This window comes from Lathamus discolor, chromosome 4 (genome assembly GCF_037157495.1).
Source record: "Lathamus discolor isolate bLatDis1 chromosome 4, bLatDis1.hap1, whole genome shotgun sequence".
In the NCBI taxonomy this organism is placed as follows: domain Eukaryota; kingdom Metazoa; phylum Chordata; class Aves; order Psittaciformes; family Psittacidae; genus Lathamus; species Lathamus discolor.
The window spans coordinates 36,338,243-36,351,453 of NC_088887.1; the positions used below are offsets into that span (position 1 = coordinate 36,338,243).

Genomic DNA, 13,211 nt, shown 5'->3' on the forward strand with positions numbered 1-13,211 from the left:
ATTAAAGTATTTAAACTACTTTATACTAGTGGTCTTTTCTATTGGCAACGATTGGCTTTCCTGACATGCTTTCATTTCAGATTCCTGAATACTAAATTCTGTTTTGTATTAAATGTACTTTTGACTGTCTAACAGAAATACTGCGGTGAAAATAATAATGGCCAAAGGAGAACAAAACCATTTCCTTTTGGCTTAGTGTTTTTCCCTGTAGATCAGCTGTGGCTATATTTTGGGTTGATCTATTTCATTCCTAATAAGAATTTGAAATTTGAAGTACTGCCAGTGGGCAGAGTAGACTTAATAAACATTCAAATACAGTAAGGTGGAGTACTTGGAGTCTTAATGCATACTTACTTTACCTTTGACCATGGTGTCATGGTGATTCCCATGAGTAATGGCAGTGGTCGTGGAGAAAAGGGTACCAGCTCTGTGCAGGTAGGAAACACTTTCCAAAACTGTGTGTATCAGGTATTTGATACCTAAAACCTTGGGTTTTGAGTTTGTAGTGTGTGCTCTTCCATACTGGGGCCTGACTTTGCTTTTATTTTTTTATTTTTTTATTTTGTAAATAGAGAAATTACCATCACAGAGAGATAGTGGACACAGCGATGTAAATTCCTGGATGCATTGTGAAAGCCTAGTCCTTTCATGCTGCTATCTTCTATCTGCCTTCTGTGCAGATCAGTTTTTAGTATGCCTCTTTCTCTCATGGTCTTTAGTCCCAAAAGTTTCTTCAGTTATTTGTTGGACCAATACCATGCAAAGTATTCCAGATATTTACTCTGAGAAAGCCCCTTGCTTTTCTTCACACTGAAATCATGTGGCCATCCACCATATGAACTGGCTGGAAGGGGGTAGGGTGGAGGGACTAGGCTGGTTCTAAACCCAGCGGTAATCTTCTGCTTTAATTAAATGCTGTAGACTAGTGGGGCTACTCAGGTATCTGAACATCTGATGTCACTTTAGGCACCCTAGGGTATTTCTCTTGGTCTGGAGCCACCACTCTGAAGTGGTATAGACTTCCCAGTGTTCTGGTGTCGCATCTGTCAGTCCCATGTGGATGATGTGGATCTTGGAAGAGTTTAAAAATGATACTTGGCACCTGTGCTTAGAAACCTACATCTCTTCCTTAAGCCTTGGTAAGAATTTCAAGAACAACTTTTCTTTGCCTGTTAACCTAGAAGCTTTCGTAAGAGATAGATGTTTCCTCAAACCTCAGTTGTCTTTTCACCTCCCTGCCTTAGTGGTCGTCTTTGTGTTTGAAGTCAAAACCTTTAAGTGCCAATACAAAAATACACCCATAGGTCAGTGTTAATTCAGTTTGAGATTATTTGACTGTCATGAAGATGTTACTTCAGTGGTGTAAAGCTCTTTAAAATCTCTCTGAAATTAAGATCTTGGAATAATCTGTTATTAAGGAATGTTCCATGAATTCAACACTCCAAAAATGCAGGTGTGTCAGTGCATGAGTAGTGTGCCTTCACAGATAGCTACTTATGGGGAGTAAGTGCTGTAAAGCTTAGTATTTTTGTTAGTAGTGGTGATCAAGACTTTTATTATGTATTAAATAGTTTCTGAGCAAAGTAGTGTCTGATTGCTTGCTTTCTTCCCTATTCCTGACCCACACTGTCATATCCAATTTAATGAAATAGCATGCCTCTACTATGGTGAAGGCAAAAGTGTTTAGGTAGTGATTGGTATAGTGAGAGTTTATTTTTTGTTTCTTTGGTTTCCCACTGTCCTTTAACACAGTACTTCCACACTAATGAATGCATTGGAACACTATGTGATAACTTTGTAATAAATTTGATGTTCTGAAGAGACAAAAGAAAACACCTCCAGAGGTTTCCAGCTTTGGAAAAATATTTGTCCTGTGAAGAGCAAAATCATTCCCTAGCAAAAATTACTTCTGTCTCAGTGCTTTCTAACCCTCTGTTATTCACTAAAACACTCAGATTTATGTGTAAGTCCTCCTGATTTCAAGATTCCCATGTGTGCTGAATGAAGCTGCTTTATTATTATCATCAATCATCATCATCGATCATCATCCATGAAGAGTATTTTGGACTTTGATAAAAGGACCATAGTTGCGGAACTGCCTTAGAAATAGTGCTGTGGAAAGAATGGTTAGTGTGGATACTAAGGGAAAGTTCAGCCTCTGAAAAGCAGTCACATCAATGGTGCAAAGTTGGGTATGATTCAAGGAGTCTCTGAATGTTGTTCTTGGTGCCTGAATGCCTATCAGAAATCTAAAGTGAAGCAAACTATTTGGTCAGTAAGCAGTCAGTCTTTAGTAAGACTTCTAGTATGCAGGTGCATGTGAAGGATCTATACCCATTCAGCTGTTTAGTATTTGGGGTAAGTATTTCATGTTGTAGGAGGGAAGGCATTCAATGAAAGGAGGAAAGGGTGGGGTTTTTTTAAGTGTATATTCCTTTTCTGTTGGTTTTGTGGGGTTTTTTTTGTTTGTGTTTTTTTTCCTTGTCCAGAAGGGAGACACAAGCATAGTTGGCTGTTTTTAAGAATCAAACAATAGGCAGAGTTTTAAGTCTAGTAATGAAGAGTTCCCTCCACCTCAGTAGTTCATGCCCGTCTTTGTAGTAACTAGCATTTCAAGTCATGATCCAGGTTATTGCACCGCTGAAAGCAAACATCCTTTCCTTTGGAAGGCATCAAGTGCTGGTTGCAGTTGTAGTTAATGCATTTGATTTCAGAAAGTGTTAACAGTGTGCTTGTTTTTACCTATTTTTCTTTGTCTAAAAATTAGCCAGTGCTTTGTATATGGGTGAAAATATATTCTATTCACCAGTATATACGCTGAAAAGCAAAACCTCTTTCAACAGCATGTTATAACAGAATAATGGAAGGGCTAAATACTACTATAATTCGTGTTTTCTAAATAGTTCAAATTGTGTTTGAGGATTGTAATCAAATGCTGCTTTGTGATGTGACAAACCCCTTGCTGTGTTTGCAGGGGTGGATGCAGCTTGGTTAGGAGGCAGCAGAGCCTGCAGTGCTGTGGTTGGGCAGTGGGGCAGGACACTGGACTGAAAAGCCAAGCCTGGCAGCTGGGAAAATGCCTCCTGAGAAATCATAACCATTCCTCCTAACTGTAAAAAGCACTCCAAAAGAGAAACCTGCTCATACTGACTTGTGCTGATCGGTAAAATTAGTTGAAGGCTGTGACAGTATTTCTCAGTGCCAGGGTTGGCCACAGAGATCCAGAGTGCATTTGTATGTTTGCTTTACCTGTGTACTTTACCCCGATTGTGTGGCTTTTCCAAATGGTATTTATATTTTAAGCAACATGAGATTGTGGCTGGACCTTTGAAATAGGTGAGTGGTGGTGTGTGCACGTAAGGGTCAGTATATACTTGCTGTTCTCCAGACATGTTCTGCATATCTCTGCAGGCCCAGGTGGGCTGGGATTTAACATTTTAAGGTGATGATTGTGCTGGGGGGCAATGTTGAAGCTGGGAATTCATAAAAGAAAAGCTGTAATGCCCTTAGATGTGTCTTCTGAAGTGTGTGTGAGGTCTTAATCCATTTACCACGGCATGTGCTATACTTAGGTTGTTTTGTCAATGTGGAATTCCATTTTCCATGTGCCAGTAAATATTGTGACCTTTACTTATTGTTTTATGGGTTCCATATTCTTCAAACAGCAATCCTTTTTGTAAAATCTCTCATCCACTTAGGAAAAGTTGTCTTTACGTGTGAATTCCTGTTGCCTGTGAGGATAATGAGACAGTTTCTGCCTTCCATGATATGTGAAAATAGATGGATATGATAATGTGGAAAGGCATCTCACTTTTTTTAAATTAAACTTTTAGTTTCTTAGTAGGGTAGGAAATGCTCTGCTATTCCATTTCAGCCTTCTGTGGCATCTAGGAAATGAGAATGAGAGAAAATATAACCCTATGTTTAGGCTGACAATGAGGTGTGAAAACAGGCTTCTGACATGTAGGTGCCATTGACTCTTTCTTGGAAATTGAAGGCAGACAGTCTGACTGCAGGACCCAGATCTGTCACTTAGAAACAAAATTAAAAGTCTGGTTTCTCAGGATTTGACTGTTAATTTCTTTCCTTTGCCCTTCCTTGTGTTTAGGAAATCTTGTACAGAGGAAAAAACAAATCAAAAAACAGGATTATTTCTTCAATGGTAGTTTCATACAATCAAATGTTGTGGGTTTTTTCCCTTTACTTTTAAAATTTTAAAAATCATGCTGTGAAATGAATCTGAAAAGCAGTAGGTAGATTAAAAAGGCATACTCTTTAACATGAGTAATGGAGCTCCCAGGAGCAGAGCGACTGGAAGCTGGGCGAAGCACACTCATGAGAAGGAATAAATCTATGACTGTGCTGTTTAACACTTAAAAGACTTTCTGTGGGGGGTGTGAGTACATTACCAGCTGTCTACAGTGTTCAGGAAGAATTACTCTCCTTTCTTTGAGTCATTCTGGAGTCATTCAGCTATATCTATACATTAGCAAGGTTTTTTCTGCTTCCTTCTGATACCTCCAGAGCGAATATTGCTTGGGACCACATAATGCAGTGTGGGGATCACTGAGCTGATCCACAGTGGTATTACACAAGTTGTAAAAAGACTATTTGGGATTGATTGGCAGGGTGGGACAGACCTGTCTTTGAACGCCTGTGTGTTTACTGTGGGGTGGTTTTTTGTCTTTGTCTTTGTTTTTTGTGTTTTGTTTTTTTAATCTCCAGTGGAAGAAGCCATGTGGATGAAACATGAATGTAGGTGGAAGCGAAAGGGGATGTATCAAACCCCGCTGTGTTCCCTAAGACTTTCAGGAGGCTTATTTTCCCAGAGTTCCGAGTTTTGCCCGTGACTCTTTATGTACTTGTATGATGCTGTGTGTTTTTTCTGTTTGCAATAGTGCTCAGTTGCAGAAAGTGTAAGCTTTTGTGCAGTGTTTATCCACTTAGAAGTTTCTGTTTTGCTGAATGTGATTTTTGGAGCAAAGACAGGAGTGAACTTGGATCTGATGAGGGAATGGATCCACCCCCCCCTCCCCCAGCAAATTACTATCCCATGCCTAGCAGAGGTGAGAGAAGCCTGTGGTGCTGCTGTAAATAAACTTTCTTGCTGTGTTCAGAGAGACCGATTACTTTCATTGATAGAGCTGTAAGTGAGACAAACCAGCCTGCTTTAAAACCTCCATGGCTAACAAATCAGTCAGCATGTTTTGATCTGTCCTTTAGAGTTTGCCACCTCAGCTACTCTTAACTATAAAGATGTGAACCATTATATGGAAAACCCTTTTAATTTGGTTATTGTTATTCAATCCTATAGTTGTTTAAAGCCAACAGAAAGAGCTGAGCTAGGTAGTCCTTTCCTTCCTGTGCTTTTGTGTATCTATACCTGGTGTCTTGGTGTCTCCTTTCCTTTTGCATAGATCACAATGCCTGCACACATCTGATCCCCCACAGAACTGGTATCCAGGTAAAGTTTCTCTGCTGTGCCTTGTCGTGGACCTTGAAACAAGTAGTAAATGAACACAGCTGTATTGATCAAGGCAGCATGCAGGAATACAGTGACTTTAAAGAGCATCTGCTTCCACATTTCACTTGGACAGGGGATCACTAAGTGTAAGGATTTGTCACCTGGAAGAAGGCTGTCTGTGAGTGTGACTGGGGGCATGTTTTAGCTGTAGCATTTTTCTGGCTTACTGTCATGTGGCACTGTGTACTGCCTACACAATGTGAGAACAGTCAGAGTACTGCATAACAAGCTGGACCTGGGTTTTGCGGTGCAGGGAATTTTGCACGTGGAAGACTCACACCTGAAATACTCCGTGACTTGAGGAAATAAACAAAAAAAGATCTTTTCCCTCATGGCCTCTCCTTCCCTCCTCTCTAGCCCCAGTCCCTTGTTCAGAATTGGTTTTTCTTGTTCTGTTTCTTTCCTTCCTCCCATGCATCTTCAATTAAAAGAAATTAAATCATTATGTACTTCCTTTGTCTTTCTGTTTATAAGTGCTTTTATTCATTCTGCTTCATTATCAGTATGATTTGTTTCCCTCTATGTCTTTTTCTGTACTTATTGTCTTTTCCTGCTCCATTTTCATTCCCCAGCCCCTTCATACATCTACCCCTTGGCTTTTTAGACCATGAGACAAAGGTTGAGGGTGTAGGAATTATATCAGGGTTAACTGTGTATCTCATAAATCTGTATGCAAACTGTAAGTTGCCTCCATGAAAAACTTCCAAGCTTGATTTAGAAAACAATCAGTCATGAAGACTATCCTGGCCCTTGGTAAGTTGTTGCAGTGGCTGGCAATCTTTGCTGAAGTACGTGGCTTGTGACCTGAATTTTTTGTTTCATTCAGAAGCCAATGGCTTTTGTTTAGCAGGCTTTGGTTCTGGCAGCTGAGGCATAATCTGCTGTAAAACCTGTTTCCATGCAGGGACTTAGACTGTGATCAAGTGTGTGGTGTGTTGTTGTTTATTTGTTTGGTTTTTTGTTCATTTGTTGTATTTTTAGTTTTTCCTGAAACTTGAAACAGCTTCTCCTTGTTGAGCCTCCTGCTGAAGGCTTGTTTTCTGGTGGTTGAAGTTTGTTTGTGAAGCTCTGCCGTGTGCACTTATCAGTCTGTAAACATAATCCTTGAACTACTGAAGGCAGAACTAGACATAGCGATGTGAGATGCATGACGACCCCATCTCCTGTTTGTATGAGCTACAGCAAGGCCCTGGGTTGTTTTCTTTTAATTTTCTCTCCTTTTCCATCCTGCTTCCTGACCTCCACCCTGCATCTTCATCATCTTTGCACACTCTTTGTTTCTTCTCTTGCCTTTCCTATGGAATTTCCTTTACCTGCTCTGATTCCCCTTTCTCAAGGACTGTCTCAGCTTCTGATGATGCGCGATTTTCCTCTTCATCATTTCATTGAATCACAGGATGGTTTGGTTTGGAGGGGACCCTAAAGATCATCTAGTTCCAACCTGCTGCCATAGGCAGGGACATCTTCCACTAGACCAGGCTGCTCCAAGCCCCGTCCAACATGGCTTTGAATGCTGCTTGGGATAGAGCAGCCACAGCTTCTCTGGGCAACTTGCGCAGTGGTGAGGACCCCTAATTTGTGTATGTTTTGGATAGAGGAACTGACTGTTTTGAAAGCCATTGAGCCAATATTGGGAAGACTCTTAGGGTGGTTCTACTCTTCAGGCTGGCTTTGGAGGAAGCAATGACCCCAAGTCGTGAGGCTCACCAGGCTCAGGCATGAGTTGTGTACGTAGTGATCTCCCTTCGTTTTCAGTGGCTTAGTACCTCTTTGCTTTTCCAAGTGCCTGTCAAGGCTTCTGTGGGAAAACTAGTCCTTTTGGTCACCTGGGAGAAAAATTGACAGGGCTCATACACAGGAGTCTGTATTATTAAAATCTTTATAGGTAGGCAGAATGTAATAATTTTATTTGTACAACAGTAAGGCTTCAGTTGCTTTAAGCTTTGTAATTTGCAGGGACTGAAACGAGTCTTGAAGGCTGTTGATTTCTCAGTTCTCAAAGGTAGTGCTGAAAGGTAATTGAGGAGAGCGAGTGCATTTTTTCCAGCCTTCAGTTTGACAGTCAGACCAAGCCTGTTCTGAAGAAAAACATTGCTTGCCTTGGAAAGGTCATTCATGTATTCAAATAACAGCACGCAGGAACAGAAGACTCTTTCAGAGCAGGTGTCCAGAGATGCAACAGAAGATAACTTCTTGTCTTCTCTCGTACCTGTCACCATGGAAATCTGGTGAAGGAGTCTCCAGTTGCCAGCAGGAGAACGAAGTTGCAGTGAGCAATAAATAAGAGGCCCACCGGGAGCATCATCTTTCACACAGACTGGAAGCTCTTTTATGCCATGTGGAAAAAGAACAAATAAGTAAACCTTTCATGTGCCACTGAGGGGACACATTTGAAACATTAGGAAAAATTAAAAGGTCAGGTTACTTGCAGTTCTTGCTGAAGTTAAATCTTTATCTCTGTGCTGCAGAATCGCAAGCAGCATTTCTTTACTTTTCAAAGGAGAGGGTCAGTCAATCTGGCATAGGAATACAAAACCCACTTTTGTTCCTCAAAGTCTAAAAATGGCTTGGTGGAACAGATAATATTGTGTGAGAAGCCCATGGAGCATATGGAAATCTTTCATTACATGGTTCTTTGCCTTTGCATGGAGTGTACAACAGTGCTAGAGGTGGGCTGTTACTTGTCGCTGAAAATGTTGCAGTAGGGAGTCTGTAGTAGTCCAGTGGTAAACTAGTGTTTGCTTGAACAAAAATATGAAATGCAGTTTTGTTCCATAATATTTCTCTGTCCCATTAAGGCAGCTTAATAAAGCTCCTTTAATAAAGGTCTCCAAAGCTGAAGCTAGCTTTTGCTTTTGATTATTGGTCTAATTTAACTGATCTGTGACTCAGCTGGAGTGCGGTAGGATGATGCCAATGAAATCTTTGTAACTGAAAAAAGCCATTTAAAGAAGAGTGCTTATTTGTCAGACTTCCTCTTACAGGTAAGAGTACCTGGGAGCTTTATCTTGTGTGTTGAGAAAAGTTCAATTTGTGCAGGGTATTTTTTAGTATGGATGGTAGAATTTCATATGAAGTACTGATAATATGTTTAGATAAAGATTGTTCCATATAAGTACTCCTGTGCAGATATGTATTTGAATGGAGTTTTCCATAAAAGTGAAATAATCCCGAACATGTCCACCCAATGGCTTTGACCTACCTCTCTCTCTAATCAGCAAGCTGGCATGGCAGCTTGATTTTGCAAGATTAGCAAGATGTGGGCTCTTCACTTACCTGTTGTTTGGTCTCTGGTTTTCACTTCCCAGTGTGTCATAGGAAAGTTTTCTAAGGACATAGGCTTCTGCGAGTGCAAGCTCAAGTACCAATTCCCGCAGTTCTTCTATTCTTTGGAGTTTCTATCTTTGTTTCCTGACAGACAGCAAGGTGGGGCCATTGCTTCGTGGCTCAATCCTTTTGCATACAGAAATGAGCATGGCCTGGTTGGTGGAGATCGTTGTGTAGGACAAAGGTGGCTCCTGATGGAGCACAGCCTCTGTGTGCTGAAGCTCAGCTTGAAGGCGCCGGTGCTGGTCCAGGGGAGCTCTGCACAGGAGCTTATGGATGTGATAGTTTCTGGCTGCCTGGCTCTCTGCATAGCTATCCCTGCCTTGGAGATTATTCATGTATCACTGCTCCTGATCTATTGCTTCCCAGTGCAGTGTCTACTTTTGATGGAAAATGCTGCTTGGCAGTATGCTGAAGTGCATTAATACAGCAGTGGCTCTAAGAGTGTCTTGGGGTCACTGATAAAACCATTAGCCTTGAGCCTTTCCTTTCCCAACCAAGCTTTCTGATGTGTCAGTACAGAATTGGTGCTAAACTCTTTTGGAAATTTGCTAACCAGCAGGGGCCCCTGATGTCAGGATCCTTAAACTCATTCCAGCATCTTTGTTGATGAACTATAGAAAAACTTTTCCTCTGGTTGCTCTGGGCAGTGGGTTGCTTGCCATTCCCCTGATTCAGTGTTCCCCAAGCAGTGTTCTTCTAAGGCGGATGGCCTTAGTCTGGAGGACTGTAGGGAGAGTGTTCATGGCAAGGCTTGGTGCTGCAGTCTTGAGGGCTGCTTTACAGGTGCTTGAACTGGTCTGTGAGGAGAATGAGAAGGGGGAAAGGTGGAAGCCTCTTTAGCAGAAAAGGTGCAGTAACCTCTGCAATACACTGAAGAGGCAAGAGAACTGCTTCTGAAAATTGCAGCAAGTCCATTGTACTCCATGGTGGCCCTACCTGGGGCTTTGCACTTCTGTTTTATTCTGAAGACTTTTACAGCTTTTTATAAAACAAGTTTATAGAAAACACTTGAAGTCCATTTTGCATTTAGTCTTACGAAAGGTTACAGGATGAAGTTAACAGTGCAGACTGTAAGCCAGTGGACCTCAAGTTGCTGCAAAAACTATTCTCAAACTAGTACGGGTTTCTTGAAATAAAGATGTAGATCTGCCACAGACTCATCACTTTTGGATGCACGTGATTGATACTGTCCATTAAAGGACAGTATTGATACAGGTTTCCCCTGATGTTTGCCATGTGGTAGAAGATGTTTTCTGTCTTGCTGTTACTTCCATGTACAGGAGCAAAAGCCTTGGGTTTTGCTGTTTCAGCATTTTGGAGTTGGAAATCCTGTGGATTTCCAAAGGGAATGTACTTGTTCTTATGTGCTATAGGATATGCTTGGCTGGGGATGATGATTTTGGCTAAGAACACTGCACCAAAATGTTTTCCACATGACAGACTTCTCCTGCATCAAACTCAGCAGCTGTTTCCTCTTATTGCTGTCTTCTGCAGCACTGTCCTCTGCCAATTCTCTCTTCTCTCCCTAAGGAGAATGCACACTGGTGAGCTGATTCATCCCAGTGATTAGCTGTGCTCAAATTAGTCCTTTCCCCAGGCTTCAGAGTATTGTCCAACCATGAGCAGAAATGGATGGTACTAAGGTATTAATGTACAGCTCTAGTCAGGATTTATCCTTTGCATTTCTGAGGGTCCTGTTATCCCATTTGAAGCTATTTCTGTCCCCTTTTGCAGGCAGCTGCCAAATCTGCTTAGTCTGTTCTGTACATTGACCTTTTTGATTCCTTTTGCCCCATCCCTCAATTTGTGTCTTCCCTGTTGTCTGCTACGCAGACCCCTAGAAGACAAACGAGCTGCCTGATAAAGAGATTTTGTTGGATTTGGTTGGTTTTTTTTCCTTTTGTTCAGGAGCTGTTTCTTCCCTCTTTAGGAAGAAAACACTGAGGTCCACCAGAGGATTTACATCTAGGTGGTGATAATATGACTATGTGTGAGATCTGGTATCTCTTGGATTTCAGTGGCTGAGAAATGCTTTTTGTTGGGAGGGTAGGTCAGCACTTCTAGTTTAGGAGCTGGGAAAGCACAGAAATAGAACAAGAAATTACTGAAAAAAATATTTCAGTCTCTAGAAATAATGATAAAGATTTGGGGTTTCTTCACCTCCCCCTTAGTTAAAATATTTCTCCTCATGTCCCTCAGTTTTGGAGAGCCCTTATAATCACCTCGTGTCACAGTAAGCCTGGATGAGAGGAAACATTCCCTCCGTCCCTCAGTATCTCCTTTATGTAGGGTATAGGTACCTGTTCAGAACTGTGGAGGATGGGAAAGGTCAAGGCAGTGGACGTCTTCCATGCATGTTTGTAGTGGAGCCCTTGGTGGGAGGCTGGTGATGGTTCATGGCAAGCTGGAAAGGGGTCATGTTTGGGAAGTGGTGGATGCATCAGTAAAGCACTTGGTGGTGTTACTTGCTGGAGTGCTCTGACTTCTGTGGAGCCCAAGGGGGGAATTCTGTAAAAACAGTCCACAAAATCATCCTAAGGACCACAGCCCTTGTCATCCACCCTGCTTAGCTGTTGGCTTGCCCCCGACTTGTTTTGAACCAGACTCGGCCTTTCTTTTAGCAGCATTGGTCTAGCTGTAGACTAGTGCCTCAAGTAGCAGTGGCTGCATTACCTGGCAGGGTGCATGCCAAAATGGAGTCCTACACTTGCCTTAAACTCTTCGTGTGGCTTGTGAATTGGTACAAAATCCACCAAAGAAGAAATAGGCTTCTATAGCAATTTGCCCTGGGACCATGGTATTTGGCTCCTGAGAGGCTGATTAGTACTAGCTCTGTGTTTGATAACTTCTGGCATTCTGAATGTCATGTTTGGAGGAGGAAGGGGAGAAATACACCCATGTGAAATGTTCAGACTCAGGATATTGCTCAAACTAGAAATCAAAGGACTATATGGTATGCTTTTCTGTCCTTATCAGTTGTTCAAATAAATGTGCTGGTCCCTGTTTTTCCTAGTAGCTAACAAAGGTACACATTTAAGGAAAGGATGATTGAAAAGGCACCTGTCCATCAGATAGCTGAAGCAGAAGTTTATTAAGACAAACAAGCCCCTTAGCAACAGAACTGTACTGCAGTATGGCACGTAATACTCATAATGCTGTTTAGCAGAAGTTGTCTCTTCCCCGCAGTGCTGGTGCTGGGCTTTGGCTGGGATTTTGGAGCTGCTTTCTCTGGGTTCTTCTCAATGGGGGAGAGAATCTTTTTGCCAGAGGAGTCATGGCTAGCCACGTCTGTGTTAACTGCATGTGCAGGGCAGTCAGAGCAGGCCAGCAGATCACATTTCAGTTTCATTTGCTTTGTCCACTTACTGTTCTTTGAATTTGAGTGAGCCTACTCCCTAGACCAGCCATCCTCCCTGTGTTTGTGCTGCAGAGTGCTCTGAAGGAAAGCTGTCCCACTAAGCTCTGCTGTTTGGACTGTTGCTCCAGGAAGTGTAAAATTGTCCTGTTCCCTGTTTCGCAAGGAAGATGCCAGCATGTCATTGCCCTGTCAGCAGTGTCTGTGTAAGCTTCTTGTGGGAACAGACAATTTCTCTTCCTGCTTATCTAAGTGACCTTTCTAACCTGCTGCCTGCATCCCCTCTTGGCTCTTGAGATCAGTGCTGGAGATGGGTGTTTTGCACCATCAGCTGCTCCAGGAACACACCCAGAAGGCCAGGCTCTCGCCTTCCAGGACATCCTGTTGTTCGGGAAAGAAGAACATTCGCTGAAGTTTTGCCGCTACTTTTTCTCTGGTGCTGGTGGAGAAGATTGGTGCTGTAGGGTGCAGTAGGATGCCGTAGGATGATGACACCAACGTATGTGGTGCAGTCAACATGCTGGAGGGAAGGGGTGCCATCCAGAGGGACCTTGACATGCTGGAGAGGTGACTGCCAACCTCATCAAGTTCAACAAGGACAAGTGTAAGGTCCTGCACCTGGGTCATGGCAATCTTGGGCACAGCTACAGGTTGGGTAGAAAAGTGATTCAGAGCAGCCCTGCGGAGAAGGGCTTGGGGGTGTTGGTCAATGAGAAACTTAACATGAGCTGGCTTCAGTGTGTTGCTTGCAGCCCAGAAAGCCAACCGTATCCTGGGCTGCATCAAAAGGAGTGTGACCAGCAGGTCCAAGGAGGTGATCCTGCTCCTCTACTCTGCTCTTGTGAGACCTCACCTGGAGTATTGTGTGCAGTTCTGGTGTCCTCAACATAAAAAGGATGTGGAACTGCTGGAGCAAGTCCAGAGGAGGGCCACGAGGATGATCAGGGGTCTGGAGCACCTCCTGTATGAAGACAGGCTGAGAAAGTTGGGGCTGTTCAGCCT

General features: G+C 42.6%; 1 protein-coding gene across 5 annotated transcripts in view; it reads left to right on the top strand.

Moving 5' to 3' along the window:
- Nucleotides 1–13,211, top strand: part of AGPAT3 (1-acylglycerol-3-phosphate O-acyltransferase 3) — a 91,758-nt gene that overhangs the window by 14,355 nt on the left and 64,192 nt on the right. The window lies entirely within an intron of this gene.